Consider the following 7926-nt stretch of genomic DNA (forward strand, 5'->3'; position numbering starts at 1 on the left):
CTCCCCCGGTGCCTCATTTAAACAAACCACATAACTATCAGAATCCTCATCATCAACTTCCTCCTCAGCGCCAGCAACACCCATATACTCATCCTGGTGTACTTCAACAGTGACAATTTCAATTTGACTATCAGAAACTGGACTGTGGGTGCTCCTTCCAGAACTTGCAAGGGGCTTGCAAATGGTGGAAGGAGCCACCTCTTCGCGTCCAGTGTTGGGAAGGTCAGGCATCGCAACCGCCAACACACTTTGACTTTCCTTGCGGATTTGTGATACCATCTTAGAAAGAACAGTTCTTTTCTGTGCTTTTTCCAGCTTAACTCTTTTAATTTTTCTAGCGGAAGGAAGAGGACTTCCATCGTCATGTGAAGCTGAACCACTAGTCATGAACATAGGCCAGGGCCTTAGCCGTTCCTTGCCACCCCGTGTCAGGAATGGCATACTGGCAAGTTTACGTTTCTCCTCAGACCATTTAAATTTCTTATTTTGGCTTTTTGGATTTTACATGCCTTGTACTATCACATTGGGCATCGGCCTTGGCAGATGAAGTTGATGGCATTGCATCGTCTATGTCATGGCTAGTGGCAGCAGCTTCAGCACTAGGAGGAAGTGGTTCTTGATCTATCCCTATTTTATCCTCCAAAATGTTTGTTCTCCATTATTTTGCTGGAGTTATATAACAATATGCGGTACATGAGAGCGTACCTCTACACCGCACAGGGCAAACCCTGTCAAAATTATTTGGATTAATTATTAATAACCCCTTTATTTGGAGTAAATAATATACAGCACAGGACAGCACCACTGAACTTATATGGCAGCACCACTGGACTGGACTTATACGGAATTATATGGACTTATACGACAGAATCACTGGAATTATACAGCAGGATCACTGGACTTATACGGCAGGATCACTGGAATTATACGGCAGGATCACTGGAATTATACGGCAGGATCACTGGACTTATACGCCAGTTCCACTGTATTTATACGGCAGTACCGCTGGACATATACGACAGTATCGATGGACATATACGGCAGTATCACTGGACATATACGGCAGTATCACTGTACTGGACTTATATGCCAGTACCACTGTAATTATACGGCAGGATCACTGGAGTTATACGGCAGGATCACTGGATTTATAAGGCAGGATCACTGGAATTATATGGCAGCATCACTGGATTTTTATGGCAGTACCGCTGGACATATATGGCAGCATCAGTGGACATATACAGCAGTATCACTGGACATATACGGCAGTATCACTGGACTAGACTTATACACCAGTACCAGTACCACTGTAATTATACGGCAGGATCACTGGACTTATACGGCAGGATCACCGGATTTATACGGCAGGATCACCAGATTTATACGGCAGAATCCCTGGACTTATACGCCACTACCACTGGATTTATACGGCAGTACCGCTGGACATATATGGCAGTATCAATGGACATATACGGCAGTACTACTGGACATATACGGCAGTATCCCTGGACTGGACTTATACGCCAGTACCACTGTAATTATACGGCAGTATCACTGGACTTATACGGCAGGATCACTGGAATTATACGGCAGGATAACTGGAATTATATGGCAGGATCACTGGATTTATACGGCAGGATCACGGGACTTATACGACAATACCACTGGATTTATACAGCAGTACCACTGGACATATACGGCAGTATCAATGAACATATACGCAATATCACTGGACATATACGGCAGTATCACTGGACTGGACTTATATGCCAGTACCACTGTAATTATACGGCAGGATCACTGGATTTATACGGCAGGATCACTGGAATTATATGGCAGGATCACTGGAATTATACGGCAGTATCACTGGATTTATAGGCAGTACTGCTGGACCTATACGGCAGTATCAGTGGACATATACGGCAGTATCACTGGACTGGACTTATACGCCAGTACCACTGTAATTATACGGCAAGATCACTGGACTTATATTGCAGGATCACTGGATTTATACGGCAGGATCTCTAGACATATACGGCAGGATCACTGGAATTATACAGCAGGATCACTGGACTTATACAGCAGGATCACTGGAATTATACGGCAGTATCACTGGAATTATACGGCAGGATCACTGTATTTATACGGCAGTACCGCTGGACATATACAGCAGTACCGCTGGACATATACGGTAGTATCAATGGACATATATGGCAGGATGACTGGACATATACGGCAGCACAGGGATACCACCACTGGACTGATGCAGCACAACACAGCACCACTGGACTGGACTTATACAGCAACTCTGGACATATGGCAGCAGAGGACACCACCACTGTGACTGGACTGATGCAGCACAAGACACCACTGAACTGATGCAGCACAACACAGCACCACTGGACTGGACTTATACAGCAGCACTGGACATATGGCAGCAGAGGACACAACCACTGTGACTGGACAGATGCAGCACAAGACACGGACACTGACTACACTGAGGACGGAGACACTTCCTCTCTCTACACTCTCCAATGCCGGAGTGAAAATGGCGGCGACGCGCAGCTCCTTATATGAAATCCAAACCCTGCGAGAATCTGACAGCGGGATGATGACGTTTTGCCTCATTCTGGTTTCCGAGTCATGCGGGAAAACCGAAGTCTAACTCGGATCTGGGCTTGAGACGTGAAGTTCGGTAGGGTTCGGTTCTCTGAGAACCGAACCGGCTCATCTCTAAGTTAGAACACTGAAAAAAACTGCCTAGTAAAACAGCAAATCATGTATGCAATTTAAGGTTTTTTGGGGATTCTCCAGCAATTTTGCCTTTATTACATCCAGCAATTTGCAACTCACTGAAGAAAATCTCCAAAAATTAGGGAGTTAAGTAATTAACACTGCATTACATTTCCCCTTACATTTTTAAATTTGACTTTGAAAATGAAGATCCCAATATGTCCTTTTAGTAATTGCTAGAATATCTATTCACCAGCCCAACACTTAATAAACTTTATTATCATTACCATTTTTGAGTGTGTGCTACCGCTTATTGGTTGATTTTCAATATGAAAGGATTGATGTAACTGGTTGCTGTTGCTTGGTCCGGGTAGGCTTTTTCTCTCAATGCTCTGTCTGAGAAACCTTACCTTACAACATGTTTCTTACTTTTGCTGGTATCTGTCCTGGGGTATATTTACTAAAGTGCAGGGTTTTAGAAGTGGAGATGTTTCCCATAGCAACCAATTAGATTCTACTTATCTATTTAGCACCTTCTAGAAGATAATAGCTAGAATCTGATTGGTTGCTATGGACAACAGCTCCACTTTTAAATAAAGGAGTAACTCCTTGTATGTTCTTACCACACAACCCTGTGATGATGTCATTGTGGGGGCATTGTCAGTAATCTCTTGGAAAATGAGTTCCCTGGTGGCCACTATATGTACCGTGATTGGCTCTATTGTGAAGTTTGGCTTAAGCTGACCCATACACAAGGGAATAAACTAACCTGGTCTGATGAGGCCATCCTAGCTGGTCAATGCACAGAGCATCTGCTTTACATGTGATACAGATCAGCAATCCATGCCACTCCTAGCCTATAATTTATGTTGTGGGATCATTGGAGAAACTATAAATTATATGAACTTGATATTAGGACTGGTTGGAGAACTAGGTTAATTTATTTGTGTGCATGCTATTTATTTAATGTTGATGCTAAGGGAGGGATTTAAGCCTGTTTAATAAATACAAATTCTGTTTAATTTTGGGGTTGGATGAAAACGTTATACTGTACTTCTTTATTAAATGTCACAGCTTGTTGTGGTATAAGAAGGCTAATTATCAAATGTTTAAGAGCTATTTATTTAACTATGGGTCTCGTTTGCGGGGGGAGGGGGGGATCTGAGGATTAGAATGTTGTTTGGCTTTCTAAAGCCAGGTACACAGTAGAGCGACGGAGAACCAATCCCCATCAGCCCAGATTGTGTGTACACATTGGGGCAATGCTAATGAAGGACGGAACAAGCCTGTTCCAACATTCATTAACATACTACAGGACGCTATCGAGACAACGCTTGGTTGGATGTGCAGCACATCCAACCAAGTGTCCATTGTTAGTGACCGCGGGAGCGTGCAATCCCCTGTACACACTGAGTGATGTAAGCAATATTTTGTTACAAAATGACACATCATGCCAACATCCGTGCATAGCAGTTATGTCTTTTCTAAACAGGTAATAACATTCTAGGATCAATAAAAAGAGAGCTTAAGAATCCAGCATGAAGTTAAAGCTGCAAGCACAGGTAGGGGAGAAACAGTCTGCCAGCTTTCACAATTCTTTTGGAACAGTACTGAATTTGCTGGACTGTCTTGCATTGTCAGTACTTGAATCAACTGCATGGGAATACAAAACAAAGAAAAAGAAAGAAGACTCTTGGTTGGTGCACTCTTAAAAGAAAGACGTATGTCAATGTGTATATTGTAGAGATCATAAAATATAGCTTTTATTAATATCAATAAAATATAGTCCCTTAATAAGAAAAAAAATGATTAATTATTAATTAAATAATTACTAATAAATATCAGTGTGAAAAAAGGCAACAGTGGTGACGGGAATGAATTCCCCGTGTGAAAAATTCTGAATTGGATTGTTCTGTGCAACCGATGTGTGCTATGCTATCCTGTAATAATGGTTCACCACTGTCACAGGCCTATTGTCTACATAAGCAATTTAAGTACCATACATAACTGTCCAGCATTGTGTGGTTAGAAAACATTCATATAAACCGCCAAAGGTTGGTATTGAGAAGGAATATAGCAACAGAATGAATCTGCTGTCAATGTTAGACCAGAGTGTCCCCAAATCTCCAGCCTACTAAACCGAGTATTCCCAGGTGGTCTCCTACCTGGTACTGACAAGGCCCTATACTGTATAGCTTCCAAGATCGGACGAGATTGGGCACATGCAGTATGGTATGATTTTCCCCAGTCCACAGGCAAGACATGTGTGTGGCTCCCTTTACCGCCAACAGGTCATAATAGGAGACAATTCTACATTTCCTTTCAGGGACTCTCATTGGTGATCCAGTGTCCTTACCTACGGCAGTTTCCCAACTGGTAGGCTTACCACACTGCTTAACACCAACAGCAGATCCCTTTCTTACTCTTCTCTTCTTTTCTCCATTTTTTCACGAACTCTCATCAATGATTCTGGAGAGGAGCCAATTAAGACTCCTGTGACCTACTATCATACCATACTACATGTGCCCAATCTCATCCGATCTTGGAAGCTATACAGTATAGGGCCGTGTCAGTACCAGGCGGGAGACCACCTGGGAATACTTGGTTTAGTAGGCTGGAGATTTGGGGACACTCTGGTCTAACATTGACAGCAGATTCATTCTATTGCTGTATTCCTTCTCAATACCAACCTTTGGCGGTTTATATGAATGTTTTCTAACTACACAATGCTGGACAGTTAGGTATGGTACTTAAATTGCTTATATAGACAGTAGACCTGTGACAGTGGTGAACCATTATAACAGGATAGCATAGCACACATTGGTTGCGCAGAACAATCCAATTCAGGATTTTTCACACGAGGAATTCATTCCCATCACCACTGCTGCCTTTTTTCACACTGATATTTATCAGTAATTATTTAATTAATAATTAATTAAAAAAAATCTTATTAAGGGACTATATTTTATTGATATTAATAAAAGTTATATTTTATGATCTCTACAATATAGACATTGACATACGTCTTTCTTTTAAGAGTGCACCAACCAAGAGTCTTCTTTCTTTTTCTTTGTTTTGTATCTCCAATTGATTACTGACTTTTGGTGCACCACCAGCAGATTGAACCAACGAGCAATCAGCCATATAATTTGTGAATTTCTGGTTTCAATCTATTACTAGTATCTGACCTTGACTGGTGCGGAGTCATCCCTGTTTTTTCAACTGCATGGGAAGTCAGGACCAGTGGTGGCTCCAGAGGGGGGGTTCCAGCACAGTCCAAAATTCAAATAAGGGACCCACACCAACTGCCACCCCAAATGCTGTCAAACATTGCTGGCCAGGACTCGCTGGCAGTTTGTGTGGGTCCCCACAAAATAGACCCATCATCATAACCGTATGATGATAACAAGCCGCCTAGCCACATGTTATGCCATAAATCATAAGTATTAAAATTGTATTTCTAGTTTCCACCAAAATTCTGCAATTTTTCTGTTTTTATGTATTTTGTGAGACTTGCTGGAGCACGGCCAACTAGTCAGGATTGCTGGATGGAGTCAGTGGGTGCTAAGACGTTAACTGCAAAGGAGTAAATGAACAAGCTGCTAGACAGAGAGATACTCAGCAGGTCTGCAGACAACAAAGCAATCACAACATGAAGTGCCACTGAAGGATCTTTATACCCCTGGGTCTCAGATGATTGGCTGTTCTCCAGTGATACAACTTCCTTCCTACTCCATCGGTGCTCCTGCAGTCACATGACATGAGCTAAGATGGCTGCGCCCAGCGCCGGCTCCCCATTGGACACCAATCACCGCAGCCACTGAGAGAGGAGATGAGCAATCACGCGACCGTGTCATTCTAGAGTGGGAGAGATGAGAGAGCGCCCAGCAGGGCAGCGCTGTGAGTGCTTGTTTTGTGACAAAATTACTGAATGCAAGCTTATATGGAAAGGATGCAGTCAATAAACCTGCAATCAAAATCCCGATGGTCGAAATCCCGACGGCAATTGACCGACGGTCAAAATCCCGACAAGGTCAAAATCCCGACATGGACAAAATACCGACATTTAAAATATCGACAAGGTCAAAATACTGACATGTAAAATGCCGACAGGTCAAAATGCTGACATGAGTTTTTCATGATTTTTTTTATTGAATCCAACTTGTTCATACTTTACCATCCAAGTGGACTTGGAGGGGGAATATAATAGTGTGCCGAGCACAGTGAGCCCGAAGCATGGCGAGCACAGCGAGCCATGCGAGGGAACGCGGTACACTTATATGGTGTCCACAAACAAAAACAATGAAACCGTATGTCGGTATTTTGACCTCTCGGCATTTTACATGTCGGTATGTTGACCTTGTCGGTATTTTAAATGTCATTATTTTGCCCATGTCGGGATTTTGACCTTGTTGGGATTTTGTCCGTTGGTCAATTGCTGTCGGGATTTCGACCGTCGGGATTTTGATTGGAGGCATTTCATACAGATCCCGAAAAGGAGTAATCTTGTGTGTCCAATCACACCCAAATCTTTATGGGCCCTACACATTCGGCGACCCGTCACCGAGCTGCCTGACGGCCGATATGGCGGACGGGCGACCCGGCGGTGGGGAGGAGGTTGTCCATATTGGCTTGCATGCATAAACGACCCGGCACCAACGATGAACGAGCGCAGGGCCATGCATCATTCATCATTGCTGCCTACACACTGAATGATATGAACGAGTTTTTGTTCACATCGTTCAGTTATATCTCCTAATGTGTAGGGCCTATTAATTCCTGAGACAAACTGTCACCTTAGAAGCTGAAACAAAGGGTAAGATGATAACAGTTTTATATATGTTTTAGTGCAAATTAGATTTTTATTGCATAACAAAAATCAATACAAATAACAACAGTACTTTGTACTAACAGCAGAAACTGATAGGGAAAGCAGGCCTGGACCGTTCAGAACAGTCTATGGGCAAACAGATATACAGCCCACAGTTATATAAACCTTAGAAAACAACTATCCCAATTAAATAGCATGCATGTACACAGACCTGTCTGTTATGAGAAAGAAAAAGAAAAAATACAAATTGAACAAGAAGAAATCCAGAATAGAAAGAGAGAGAAAGGGAAGAAAGAAAAGAAATATCCTGATCCGAAACCTACAAGTGAGAAGGAAAGAAGAAAGACAAAAAAGAGGGAGAG

General features: G+C 42.6%; 1 pseudogene; it reads left to right on the top strand.

The window, feature by feature from the left end:
• Positions 1–5231: 5231 nt before the first annotated feature.
• On the top strand, positions 5232–5349 carry LOC134897126 (5S ribosomal RNA; annotated as a pseudogene).
• The last annotated feature ends 2577 nt before the right edge of the window (positions 5350–7926 follow it).

This window comes from Pseudophryne corroboree, chromosome 3 (assembly GCF_028390025.1).
Source record: "Pseudophryne corroboree isolate aPseCor3 chromosome 3, aPseCor3.hap2, whole genome shotgun sequence".
NCBI classification, from domain to species: Eukaryota; Metazoa; Chordata; class Amphibia; order Anura; family Myobatrachidae; genus Pseudophryne; species Pseudophryne corroboree.